Source organism: Carcharodon carcharias, chromosome 14, assembly GCF_017639515.1.
Source record: "Carcharodon carcharias isolate sCarCar2 chromosome 14, sCarCar2.pri, whole genome shotgun sequence".
Lineage (NCBI taxonomy): Eukaryota > Metazoa > Chordata > Chondrichthyes > Lamniformes > Lamnidae > Carcharodon > Carcharodon carcharias.
The window spans coordinates 13,818,317-13,832,408 of NC_054480.1; the positions used below are offsets into that span (position 1 = coordinate 13,818,317).

At 45.5% G+C, this 14,092-nt stretch overlaps 1 protein-coding gene across 2 annotated transcripts in view; it reads left to right on the plus strand.

The window, feature by feature from the left end:
* The first annotated feature begins 11,409 nt into the window (after nt 1-11,409).
* LOC121287213 (neurensin-1-like) overlaps nt 11,410-14,092 on the plus strand; it is a 38,202-nt gene continuing 35,519 nt past the window's right edge. For both annotated transcript variants that reach the window (XM_041204889.1, XM_041204888.1), the window contains exon 1: nt 11,410-11,600. The gene's annotated coding sequence lies outside the window, so the exon portion shown is untranslated. The remainder of the gene's footprint in view (nt 11,601-14,092) is intronic.

The window sequence follows — 14,092 nt, forward strand, 5'->3', positions numbered from 1 at the left end:
GTGATAAGTGAGGACAAGGGGGACCCTATGATGTTTCTGGGAGGGAGGAGAAGGTGTGAGGGCGGATGCGCGGGAGATGGGCCGGACACGGTTGAGGGCCCTGTCAACGACCGTGGGTGGAAAACTTCGGTTAAGGAAGAAGAAGGACATGTCAGAGGAACTGTTTTTGAAGGTAGCATCATCAGAACAGGTGCGACGGAGGCGAAGGAACTGAGAGAATGGGATGGAGTCCTTACAGGAAGCGGGGTATGAGGAACTGTAGTCGAGGTAGCTGTGGGAGTCTGTAGGCTTGTAATGGATATTGGTGGACAGTCTATCACCAGAGATTGAGACAGAGAGTTCAAGGAAGGGAAGGGAAGTGTCAGAGATGGACAACGTGAAAATGATGGAGGGGTGGAGATTGGAAGCAAAATTAATAAATTTTTCCAAGTCCCCGACGAGAGCATGAAACAGCACCGTGTAGTCAGATCTTTGTTGGCCAGCGTGGACACTATGGGCCGAATGGCCTCCTTCTGTGCTGTAACCGTCTCTGAGTCTATGAGCCAATGGTCAAAGTCCACTGCTCTTCATGCTTTTTACTTCATTAGCAGAGTTGAAATCAAGAATTAGCACACTCTGTCTCCCCTAAGGTTATAAAAGGCATTGTATAAATCCAAGTACTCCTTCTATTCCTACATATTCATTCCCAGAAGCTCAAAACTCTTTGACTTCTTACCTCCCTCAATCTCCCCTTGCTTCTACAGTTTATAGGGATTTCTGCAATATAGGATTTTTCCCTTTTCATAGAATTATAGAATTGTTACAGCACAGCAGGGGGCCATTCACTCTGTCGCGTCCATGCTGGCTCTGTGCAAGAGCAACTCAATTAGTCTACTCCCCAACCTTTTCCCCAGAACCCTGCAAATTTTTTGTCTTTAGATAATTATCCAGTTCCCTTTTGAAAGCCATGATTAAATCTGCCTCCACCACACTCTCAGGCAGTGCATTCCAGATCCTAACCACTCGCTGCGTTAAAAAGTTTATCCTCCTGTCGTCTTCGTTTCTTCCACCATTCACCTTAAATCTGTGCCCTGTGGTTCTCAAGCCCATCGCCAATGGAAACAGTTTCTCCCTATCTGCTCTATCCGGACCCCTCATGATTTTGAATCCCTCTGTGGAATCTCTTCTCAACCTTCTCTTTGATAAAGAGAACAGTTCCAACTTCTCCAATCCATTCAAGCAACGGAAGTTGCTCATCCTTGGAATCATTCTCTTCAACCTTTATTGCAGCCTCTCTAATACTTTTACTTCCCTCCTAAAGTGTCGTGCCTGGTGTTGGACTCTGGTTTTGGTCAAAACAACGGTTTATACAGCTTCACCATAACTTCCCTGCTTTTGTACTCTATGCAACAGTTTATAAAGTCTAGGGTCCCATGTGCCTTATTAAACAATTTCTCAACTTGCTATCCAACCTTCAATGATTAGTGCACATATAACCCCCGGGTCCCTGTGCTCTTGAAATACAGAACCTAGCATTGTGAGCGTGAGAGGCCATAGGTGTTAGGTGGAAGTGCAGAGCTCGAAATTGGGGGATCGGGGATGGGGGGGGGTGGTGGGCTATGGGGGTGGGTGTGGAGGGCATGAGGTAGCGTGGATAGGGCATGGGGAGTGTGTGGGGGATGAGGGGGTGTGAAGGGTGATGGTTGGAGGGTTTTTCTGTTTTTATTTTAACCTGGATAAAGTCCCACAGCACCAACGCGGGCTTTTCAAGCAGCCCATTTCAGCACCTGGAAGGCCCTCTGACTGCCTCCAAACTTCTTCCTGGCCTGACTGCAGCCCATACCCACCGCCCCCCGCCCCCCGCCAACCCCCAGCAATGAAGATCCCCCCCCCAATTACGGGCACTTTCTCCTGAGGCAGGCTGAGTTGACTCCCTCTACCCGCCTTAAGGATGAACGTTCAAGCCCAGGAGAGGGATATGGCCATGGAAAGAGTTTAGGATTCGCCGAAATGTAAACTTTGGCTTTGTGAGGGAAGTGGGCAATGAGACAGAGAACCATTGCCAAGTTTGCTGTGATTTTGACCAGTGGGATAGAGCCAGATTGAAGGGCTCAAAGGAGGAATGAAGAGTGAGGTAAGGCCATAGTTTCCAAACAGCAACACACACCAAGACATTTGAAAGAAAACAGGAGTTATAGATAATGTTGTAACTAGAAAGAATACGTGGGTTTGAAAAGGGGGATTCCTCTGGGGAAGAGTGAGAACAGTGACCCCTTGAAGCAGATAGGGAACGTTCTGAAGGAAAGAGACGGGTTGCTAACGTGTGTAAACATGGTGTATGTTAGGTGAAGTTGGAATGGCAAGGGGTCAAAACAGCAGCTAGTAGGTTTTATGGGTGAAATGAGCACACCTATGGTGAGATTTCCGGCCCGCCCGCCACTGGGGTTGCCCAGCCCCGGCTGAAAGTCAATGGGCTTTTGGCTGGGCTGCCTACTCTCCTGTGGTGGGTCCCACCATGACAGGGCTGGAAAATCCCAGCCTACGAAGGAGTACAGAGACCGGAATGAGCCAGTTGGTATTGGGTAGTGGAGGGACAGCTAGAGGTTGCCGGTTTATGAATGGCCTCAATTCTGGACACCACAGAATCCACGTTTATTAGTGAAAAGCTCACTTGTTTTCTTTCAATTGCCTAGCAACATGAAAGGGGAAAATTGAATAGCAGCTTTGCTAGAGATGGGACAGAAGAAGGCAGATAAAGTGTGCAGTTCCTGTGCAATTGAATAGCATCATCACCACAGACTATAGTTCTAAAGATGTCCAGCGGCAGTGATGATGCGAAAAAAAAACTAACTTAATTGTGTGTTTTTATTGATTTGTCTGGCTTCCAAAGAGAACAATCGGGCAGAGAGAAATGATATTTTCTGAGATAAAGCATTAACCCAGTCAACAGTTTTGCAATGGTGTCATCCTCTGCATCCTCTGAGTGTTCTCTATAGTGCACAGACTCGGTGAGCGACCGGACCAGATTGGCACCACCCACTTCTCATTTTACATGGAAGTGCCTTCAAATGACCCCAGTTGAGGCAGGAAGGGGAAGCTCTGCCCAACATTGACCCATTATTCAACAGGCTGGAACGAGGTTTCATACCTGCTGCATGGCAGGAACTCAATGAAAGAGTTGGCATTGAGTGAGGCTGGCATATGGTATTGAAGTTACGAACCTACAACTTCACTATGACTGGCAAAAATCACTACACAAGTTCTTCCATCACACAACGAGAAATTGCATTTATATAGCGCCTTTAACACAGTAAAAACTTCCCAAGACATTTCACAGGTGCCCCAGCAGACAAGTGTTTGACACTGAGTCACATTATGAGATAATAGTGGAGGTGAACTGGTCAAACAGGTAAGTTTTAAGGAGCATCTTAAAAGCAGAGTAAGAGTTGGAGAGGCTTAGGAAGGGAATTACTTAGGAAGGGAAGAGATTAGGGCCTAGGCAGCTGAATGCTAATGATGGGGCAATGAAATTGGGGGTGTCCAAAAGGCTAGCGTTAGAACGGGGATCTCAGAAGGTCTCTGGAGGAGGTTACAGAAATTGAGAGGGGTGAGGCCATGGAAGGATTTAGAACAAGGACAGAATTGGAACTTCACTCGACCGGGGACCAGGTGTACTTTTTATTTGATTTTTTTTTTATCTGACATATGTTCCTCAGAATTGCTGACTTACCACACCTGAAACTAGCCTTGAGGCATTGCAGAATGAGCACACCATCATGCTGCCTCTTGGCATCGTGTGCTCCACACTTTCTGACCTGCTCTCTTAAGCTCATAATCTATCTCTGAATCATAGGTGTCATTCACTGTGTAGCCATGGAAACCATGCACATTAATCGCCTGTTCTCACATGTGGACCGTGAAGTTGGAAACAGAAAAATAACATGCTAGAGGTTTGAGGTTACACAGCTCTGAATAACTCAAAAGAGAACTGATTTCAAACACTGAGGTGCTGCCTCATTGGGAGCAGAGAGCTATGGTAACATCAACTGCACGATATTAAAAGCATAAGAAAATAGGAGCAGGAGTAGGCCATTCAGCCCATCAGGACTGCTCTGCATTCAATAAGATCATGGCTGATCTGATTGTGGCCTTAACTCCACTTTCCTGACTGCTCTCCCTTGCCACCACCCCCACCCGCGCCCCCCCCCACCCCCCACCCCCCTGTAATCCTTGACTCCCTCATAGAGCAAAAATCTATCGAATGCAGCCTTAAAGATATTCAATGATGCAGCCTGCATACTCCCTGGCATTGAGAATTCAAAAGATAGAAAAAAAATTCCTCCTCATCTCTGCCTTCAATGAGAGGACCTTTATTCTGAAGCTTGTGCCCCCCGGTTCTAGATTCCCCCACTAGGGGACACATCCTCTCAGCATTTACCCTGTCGTAGCCCCTCAGAACCTAATGGGTTTCAATAAGATCTCCTCTCATTATTCTAAACGCCAGTGAGTATAGGCCCAATCTGCCTAACCGTTCCTCATAAGACAAACCCCTTCATCCCAGGAATCAGCCTGTTGAACCTTCTCACAACTGCCTCCATTGCAAGTATGTCCTTCTTTAATTAAGGAGACCAAAACTGCACAGCGTGCTCCAGGTGCGGTCTCACCAATGCCCTGTACAGTTGTAGCATGCCTTCCCTACTTTTATACTCCGTCCCCTTGCAATAAAGACTAACATTCCTTCCTAATTACTGGTTGTACCTGCATGCTAACTTTTTGTGATTCGTGTACAAGGACATCCAGGTCTCTCTGTGCTGCGGCTTTCTGCAGTCTCTCTCAATTCCGCTTTTCTATTCTTCCTGCAAAGTGGACAACCTAATGTTCCCACGTCATTGTCCATCTGTCATATTTTCGCCCAGTCACTTAACCTATCCATATCCCGTTGCTGACTCTGTCCTCCCCACAGCTTGCTTCCTACCTACTTTGTATCATCAGCAAATTTGGGTACAATACACTTGGTTCCTTCATCCATGTTACTGATGGATCATAAATCATTGAAGTCCCTGTGGCACTTCACTAGTTGCAGTTTGCCAACCTGAAAATCACTCATTTATCCCAATTCTCCGTTCCCTGAATGTTAGCCCATCCTCTATCCATGCTCATGTATTACCCCCAACACCATGAGCGCCATTCACTGGCACTAATAAAGCTCTTTTTGAATTATTATGCTCCAGGACTCTAGATTCAGGAGCAGGAAATAGGCACCACTGAAGAGTATTTGATTCAGAATTGGTGCTTTAATCAGGCTTCTCACACTTTCCAGTTGATGCTCATGTGGTTTTGTGGCAAACAGCTGATTTGGGGCTGGATGGGGTCACTGCATAATGCATGGCAGTTCACCCCTTCTGCACCCGTACTACACATGACTCACACATCCAGAAGAATTAGCCACAGTGAACTGTGGGCCGGAGACAATGGGCTCAAGAAGTGGGTGGCTGATTCAATATCGTGCATTTTACACTGAAGTCAAAATTACCCTCTCCTCCTAATGCTGGGAGTCATATCCTCCATCATTCCATGAGTCAGCATAAGGTTGGATGTCAGAACACGGAGTGTGAAAAGTAAGTTTTGGAATCGCATAACATGGAAATATATCTTCAAATGGTGTAAAGTTTCAAGATGGCACCTCAAACCTAGTGTTTGCTCTCCGCCCCCCACACACACACCTTAAACCAGCTTATATTTCAGCTCTTTCCTGGACTCGAACTCAAGTTCTGTCGAAGGGTCATGATGACTCGAAACGTCAACTCTTTTCTTCTCCGCCGATGCTGCCAGACCTGCTGAGTTTTTCCAGGTAATTCTGTTTTTGTTTTGGATTTCCAGCATCCGCAGTTTTTTTGTTTTTATCTCTGTGTTTAATTGACTGCCACTGCTCTTCAAGAAATGCCTACCTCCTTGAAGAAGTTCTGTTCCTCTCTGCGACAAGATTTCCGGATTTCTCTGTTGCCTTGTTCACCTTCATTGCTTTCCATTTCTCTCCTAGTGTTTGCTCTCCGCCCCCCACACACACACCTTAAACCAGCTTATATTTCAGCTCTTTCCTGGACTCGAACTCAAGTTCTGTCGAAGGGTCATGAGGACTCGAAACGTCAACTCTTTTCTTCTCCGCCGATGCTGCCAGACCTGCTGAGTTTTTCCAGGTAATTCTGTTTTTGTTTTGGATTTCCAGCATCCGCAGTTTTTTTGTTTTTATTTTTCAGAGTGATTTGATTGCCCACTTTCTGTTATTTACCAGTATAGGATTGGCAACCATTCCAAATACACCCCAAATGGTTTGATTCCTCAGCTTTCTGCTGCTTACTCATTTCTCCTCGGTGCACCAAACTGCTTCTCTATCATTCACGTCTAACTCATCAAACATCTGATGTCCTGAGGTGTGAAACCCCACAACTGTGACACTTTCAGATCTGATGTCTTTGAAAAGCAGGGTGAGAATGACATGCACTAAGGGAAACGCTTTTACATTTCCCAATAGATATATCTAGGATGTGTGTGCGCAGTTTTAATCTTTCTGCCAGTGTGAGATGCGTACACTTACAAACTTGGTGCTAATTAATGTCAGGCTGTAAGTGTGATCTTCTTTCTATGACATAGTGTAACTGTGCCCTGTTCAACTTCACAATACAGTCACAGTCATGTAGTCCAGAAAAGAAGAGGACCAATCATTGCCTTTCTTTGAGTCCAAGTAAAACATTCATGTGGGCATTACATGTTATAAATGGGCTTCACTTGGTCCTGGGAGCCCAGTAGCCATTCTGAAAAGAAATGAATACATGGGTGAATCCTTCGCTTGACAACTCTTGTCAAATAACCAATAAAAAGTTCATTTGCAATTTATATCTTGGGGACCACTTGTAGCTGCATTGTTTCTTGGCCTGAGCAGGGTAAGGGATTGTTTACCCCTCTGCTGGGGTATAATTTTTAAAAGATAATTGGAAGGTTTGTAACTCAAGTCTTCAGATGCCTATTGGTGAAGATGCAGAATGGTGAGATGTTAAGTCTCAATGTCTTCGAGGCATACTTTGGCAGCCTGCCACAAGAGCTTTTCCTGAAAAGGCCAAGGACGTGCCAGCTAGAGGCCAGGCGTGGGAGGGTTTTGATTGATTTGAAGTGCTGCAGCTTCTTCTTGGAGAGCACCAACCATGCTATTTGAATTGAGAGGGAACTCATCAGGTCAAAGAGCTGCGATCCTGCTATCGCCAGATCAGTGGGAGGGCGGGGATGGTCCCACCCTGCCCGTGACCTCTGACCTGACCCCAGATGGGCAATTTTAAATGTTCCCCATGCATCCATCACATGATGGAGTTGCTAACTCTGATTGGATGTTTCCTGATAGAATCCTCCACTTGCCTTCCCTTTTACAACCCTCTCCAATATTTTTATAACAATTAAATGATTTTTCTCTAGGGGGTTGTTGGCAATATTGTCCTGGAGGCTCCAGGGCAATCAGGAATGGTTGACAAACCAACTATGTAAGGGGAGGGAAGATCCAACTCTTCCCATAGAAAAGGTTAAGTCTTCATCGGTAAGTTGGAATCAGTTTGGAAATAAAGGGGTCTTCTAGACTGTTCCAGATTATGGTCAGGGAATATTCTTATTAGCCACTGCACACTACCAAGTGTATCTTTCTAGATCGCAGGAGGGTCAAGCAGGAGTTCCATCAGATGGCAATGTCATGCCAACCCCACCACCTATCTTTATGGTCTCCCCTCAGGGAGAATAATGGGAAGGTCGTGGGAGAGCTTGCAGGCTGCTGAACAGTCTGCCAAGCTGTAGTGTGAGAGCTTGATTGATCTGAAGTGATCTTTTTGGAAAGCAGAGGCCTCACTGGTTGCTTTTATAACACCTAATGGAGGGTGGGGGGATGGGAGGAGGTTCATCCCATAAAACAGGAGGGCTTTCAAGGACTCTCCTATGCCAAACAATAAAAGGACACCCACTTCCCCATCAGGTTCAGAGCTGGAGCTCCGGGTTCCCAGTCACCAGGACTGTTTGGAGTGGGAATCTCCCAGCTGAGGGACGGGAATGCTAAACATTGAGCCAAAGGCTGCTCCATGATGCATTCAGGTCAGACATCCAGATTGAATAAGTTGCCATGGTGACAACTTGGTGAACTCGATTATCAGCCAATTCAGATGTACATCTAACACAAAGTGCTCTTAACCAATGCTGAAGGTCAGCTGCACTGCTGGCTTGTGGATTGGCAGGGATCAGCCAATGGAAAGTGAGAATTTCTTAAAGGTACCCCAGAGGCACTTAGGGCCCCCAGTGTAAGAGAAGATCTAATATCTGTCAATCTCATTGTTGTGAAAGATGTGATAAATATCAATCACTATGTAATGGGGATATAATGATGGTCCATCTCATTTTATTGGGAAGGATGATGACAGGTAAAAAGGGAAATGTCAAATTTGGTTTGATAATGCTCCTGTGGAGCACCTTGAGATATTTTACTGCATCAAAGATGCTGGATAAATACAAGTTGCTGCTGATATTTGATCCATAAAGGGGTCAAATATTATGGGGATCTGGCAGGAAAGTGGAATTAAGGCCACAATCAGATCAGGCATGAAGTAGGCTCCCTAACTGCTGACTCCATCCCTCTCCTGGCCTACTCCTGCTCCTATTTCCTATGTTATAATGCTGTGTAATGAAGGTTTGTCACACTGTAATGGGAAACAGAATGGCAGGTGTAATGGAGGTCCCATTGTAACAAGGTTCAAGCCCACTGAAATAGGAAGTGTAATGAGGGTTTGTGCCATTGTAATGAGGACAATGATGTCAGACTTCTTATCCAATATCCAGTGCTGGATGAGCGGAAATATCTTCCAATGAAATATTGGGAAGGCTGAAGCGATTTTTTTTTCTCTCAGTCCCAGTCCAAACTCTGTTCCCTAGCTACCAACTCCATCCCTCTCCTGGCAACAGTCTGGGGTTAAGTCAGTCTGTTTGCAGTCTTGGTGTCACATTTGACCTCCGAGACAAGCTTCTCCTCTGACCTCATATTTGCGCAATCACTTCACCTCCATAACCTCGCCGGACTGGGCCCCCTCTCAGCTCATCTGCTGCTGAAACCCTCATTCATGCCTTCATTGCCTCTAGACTTGACTATTCCAATGCACTCCTGGCTGATCCCCCATGTTCTACCCTCTGTAAACTTGAGAGCATCCAAAACTCAGCTGCCTGTGCCTTCACTCACACCAAATCTCATTCCCCTATCACCCCTGTGCTTGTTGACTTACAATGGCTCCCAGTCGAGCCATGTCTTGATTTTAAAATTCTCATCCTGGTTTCCAAATCCCTCCTAAAGCCTCACACCCTCCATATCTCTGTAATCTCCTCCAGCCCCACAACTCAGTCTGGCCACTTGAAGATCCTCAATTTTTATTGCTCCACCTTTAATGGTGGTGCTTTCAGTCATTTGGGCCCTAAGCTCTGGAGAACCCTCCTAACGCCTCTCCGTCTCTCTACCCCTCTTTCCTCCTTTAAGACGCTTCTTAAAACCTACTTCATTGACCAAGCTTCTACTCATCTGACCTAATGTCTCTTTATGTGGCTGAATGTCACATTTATAATCCTCTTGTGAAGCACCTCGAAATGTTTTATTATGTTAACGATGCTATATAAGTTGTTGTGAGGTGAATTGTGCTATAATGACACACACAATGCTGAGCTGTGAGTATTCATCAGAGAAAAAGTTGATAAAAAATTAGCAGAAATTCAACCGGGGAAGGAAGTAAAATGGCAAAACAAAAACAGAATTACCTGGAAAACTCAGCAGGTCTGGCAGCATCGGCGGAGAAGGAAAGAGTTGACATTTCGAGTCCTCGTGACCCTTCCACAGTAAAATGGCAGGTGGACAGTTTCTGGAATGGGGCAACCGTGTATTATCTGGTCGTTGTCACGTTCCTCTTAGCGGGATCTTGCTGTGAATAGGCTAGCTGCCGTGATTCCTAAATTACACCAGTGACCACACACTAAAAGTGCTTCATTGGCTGCAAAGCACTTTGGGACATCCTGAAGTTGCTATATAAATGTAAGGCCAGGATTTTACAGTCGGGGTGCGGTGGGGAGGGGATGTGGGCCCAATACGCCGGCGTGTAAAATGACACCTGATGATGTCGGGCGTGCGTCCCAATGTCATCGCGATGTTTCGTTTGGCAGGCACACGCCGGAGTCAGCCGCACGCCGGCCTATAACTGATAGGCCTAATGAAGTAATTAATGTCAAATTTACGCTGCCCGTCCGACCATACGGTCAGTGGGCAGGCGAAGAGGCCAAGCGGCCTTTGCGTTTTTTTTAGGAAACCTCATCCACGAGCGAGGTGAGTTTTCCTGAAGCGATTACAGATTAAATTTTTTTTAAAATTCTGAAAAATAAAAACACGCCCCCACCTCATGTGACACACTCCCATCACGGGACGTGTTTCGTTCAATCTTTATTCCATTTGTTTATTTTTTTCCTAAAGTGCTTCAATCTCCCCGAGGCTGCTTCCGTGCCTCAAGGTGATTGAAGTGCGCTTCCACGCGCATACGTGAAAGAGCGCTGGACCCGACTCCCCCTCCTCGCCCACCACCCCCTCCACCCCCCCACCCCCCTCCCCTCCCCCCACCCCCCGCTCGCACAGGTAACGCTCAGCGCCACCGCTCGTGTATTACGCTGGGTGCGTCTCAATGGGCCGACCCACGTAAAATGGCGTTGCGGATCAGATCGCGGGCGGCGGTCAGTCCCATGACCTCCCCTGCCCACTCCCAACAAGCCCGCCCAACACGGGAAAAATTCAGGCCTAAGCCTTTCTTTCCTCTTCATTGAATGTGTATTAAATAGAATAACATGCTGACATAAGATTGCAGAGTAATTATCTGCTGTCTTAAATAAAAGCAAACGATATTACTTACAATAGCAAGCATATAATATGCTGTATAGATCACTACTGCATCAATATATTTCATTAGATTTTCACAGGATGATGAAATAAAATTGACAAGTGTAATATTACAAGATTAAGCCTGTTAATGATGCAACAATGAGAGGGCCATCTCAAATATCAGGAAGAAAAGACATCAGCTAATTTGCAATCTTGTCCTGTTTAACTTTCCCATCTTGCCAGATGCCAGTTTTATTTGTACCAGAATAATCCATGCCATATTGTGTTAGATTCTCACAGAAGGCTTGAAAGATTGGCGCATCATTCTCCAGCAAGCACGTCTAGTTCTGTGTGTCGTGGATGGAGCCGAGGCAACAACAGGGACAGGAATTGCATAATATAATTAGTTATGGTGTTTCCTGTACGTCTGCACGGTTCTCAAGGTTGAAGTGGGCAGCAGTGATCAGCTGCTCAGTGTGTGTGTGTGTGTGTGTGTGTGTGCCTATGGGCGTGTGTGTGTGTATGGATGTTAATGTGTGTGCTCAGTGTGAAGCTGACAGACTGCAGGTGCAGTCCGACACAACAGAATTAATCGCCTACTAGACTTCAGAACGGAGCTTAATCCTCATCTGGCGTCCGAGGCTGGTGGATGGAATTGCTGTGTGGGGAGCAGTGTTAAAGGTCTACTCTGCAACAGGTAAAACATACAGAGAGTGAGCGCTGGATCTGCCTCTCTCCCTCTGTCACTGTCCGTTTTTATTGTCTCTCTAACTGACCTTCTGTCGGTGTCTGTCTCTGTCACTCCATAGCACTGGCGGTCAAAATGTGGAAAGTATTAATTTTGATATTTGTGTCTAAATATGACAATGTCAAAGATATGCAGCCCTGAATTGCATTTCTTTTGATTACAGCCTGTCTTGAAGTAGAAGTCATTAAAAATAACCATTTTCAATTTTCAATGGAGAGAGTTAGAGATGGACAACTCTTTTGGATTGAGGTCTGAGATTTCTCTACTCTTTTCATTCTTATTTCTTTCCTCTCTGTGCCTTGTGCTCTTTCTACCCGCTTTTACCTTGTACAATCTGATCAATAGCTTTCACGTTCCGTTTGAAAGGGGCAAGCTCCTGGTTTTCTCCAACATCATTGCCCACAGTGCTTGAAGCTGATATCATTTTAAATTGCCTATTGTCCCCAGGTTTTTAGTGTTGCTGTCATGAATCTTTTCCTCTGCTGATGCCTGTTTTCCTGTTGAAGTTCTTTCTCTCTCCCACCTACACCCCACCCCCCACCCTACCTTTTTCTCTCTCATTATAACTCTCTTTGTGTTTCTGTCCAAACTCTTTCTCATCCACTTATTCTCCCTCCTCTACTCACCTCTCCCTCCCTCCCATTCACATTCTTCCGTCGGCTTCTCCAGGATATATTGTCCTTGGAGAGGGTGCAGTGCAGATTCAGCAGAATGATACCGGGGCTAAATGGATTAAATTGCGAGGAAAGGTCACACAGACTATAGGCTTGTGTTCCCTTGAGAATATAATGCTGAGAATTGATCCAAACGAGACGCTTAACATGATTGAAGGAGTTGACTGGGCGGATGGAGAGAAACTGCTTTTTCTGCGGGTGGGGGAGGCTAAAACTGGGGTGTTGGGGGGGGTGAGGGGGTACAGTGAGGGGGTGGGGGCCGGTTGTTATAACACTTAAAATTGGAGCTAGGTGGTTTGGGGGTGATGTAGGGAAGCACTTGTTCACAAAAAGGGAAACCCTGTACACTCCCGGTTCCCCTCAGAGGGCTGTTGGGGATGGGGGTCAATTGAAATTTCCAAAACTGAATTTGATAGATTTTTGTTCGGTAAGAGGTTCAGAACGAAGGCAGGTTGATGGAGTGATCAGCAATGATCTAATTGAATTGCAGAATAAACTCAAGGAGCTGAACGGCCTCCTCCTGTTCCTATGTTGCTTACGACTCAGGTGTTTGAGAAAGACGTTTCTCGCGGTTTAGTCATCATGTTCCACGAGCTCTGGCACGTTCTTTACTCGTGTGCCATATCCTGGAAAATTAAAGAGTTGGAACAGCTGAACAAGGTTTGTTTCTTTGGAAGGACTTAATTAGCTAAGGCCAGCCTGCCAGTCAATGCAGCCCAGCAACAGCTAAATCTCTTCACAGATTTGTGTTTGCACAATCTCTTCCTGTACACAGGTGTGTGGATCAGCTTTCCTTCCTCTGTATTCAGTTCCACACTCCAATTTGCACAAGATAGCTATTACATTTCTTCTTTTCAATACAACCCCAGTTAACATTTTTGATCTTATTTTACTCCAATCTGCACCTTGATTATTTCCATCTTAATTGTGTCAATTGACCCCAACAACTGTCCTTTTCTTGCTACTTCACCTCTAAGTCTTTTATTCTCTCTAGTTCTCTCTGATTAAATGTGACCCAAAATAGTAAAACATTGTCAACTGATACCTCAGGCAGCGTTGGGAATGATGCAGAAAAGCTGTTGTATCAGAATTAACCGTATTCAAAAAGCTCATTCTTCAAAATTCAGTTTTGTATCCAAAACAGTGTGTGTATCTGTATGTGTGTGTGTGTGTGTATGTGTATCTGTATGCTTGTGTGTGTGTGTGTGTGTATCTGTATGCTTGTGTGCGTGTGTATCTGTATGCTTGTGTGTGTGTATCTGTATGCTTGTGTGTGTGTGTGTGTATCTGTATGCTTGTGTGTGTGTGTGTATCTGTATGTGTGTGTGTGTATCTGTATGCTTGTGTGTGTGTGTATCTGTATGCTTGTGTGTGTGTGTGTGTGTATCTGTATGCTTGTGTGTGTGTGTATGTATCTGTATGCTTGTGTGCGTGTGTATCTGTATGCTTGTGTGTGTGTGTGTATCTGTATGCTTGTGTGCGTGTGTATCTGTATGCTTGTGTGTATGTGTGTGTGTATCTGTATGCTTGTGTGTGTGTGTGTGTATATATCTGTATGCTTGTGTGCGTGTGTATTTGTATGCTTGTGTGTGTGTGTGTGTATCTGTATGCTTGTGTGTGTGTGTGTATGTATTTGTATGCTTGTGTGCGTGTGTATCTGTATGCTTGTGTGTGTGTGTGTGTGTATCTGTATGCTTGTGTGTGTGTGTGTATCTGTATGCTTGTGTGCGTGTGTATCTGTATGCTGGTGTGTGTGTGTGTGTGTGT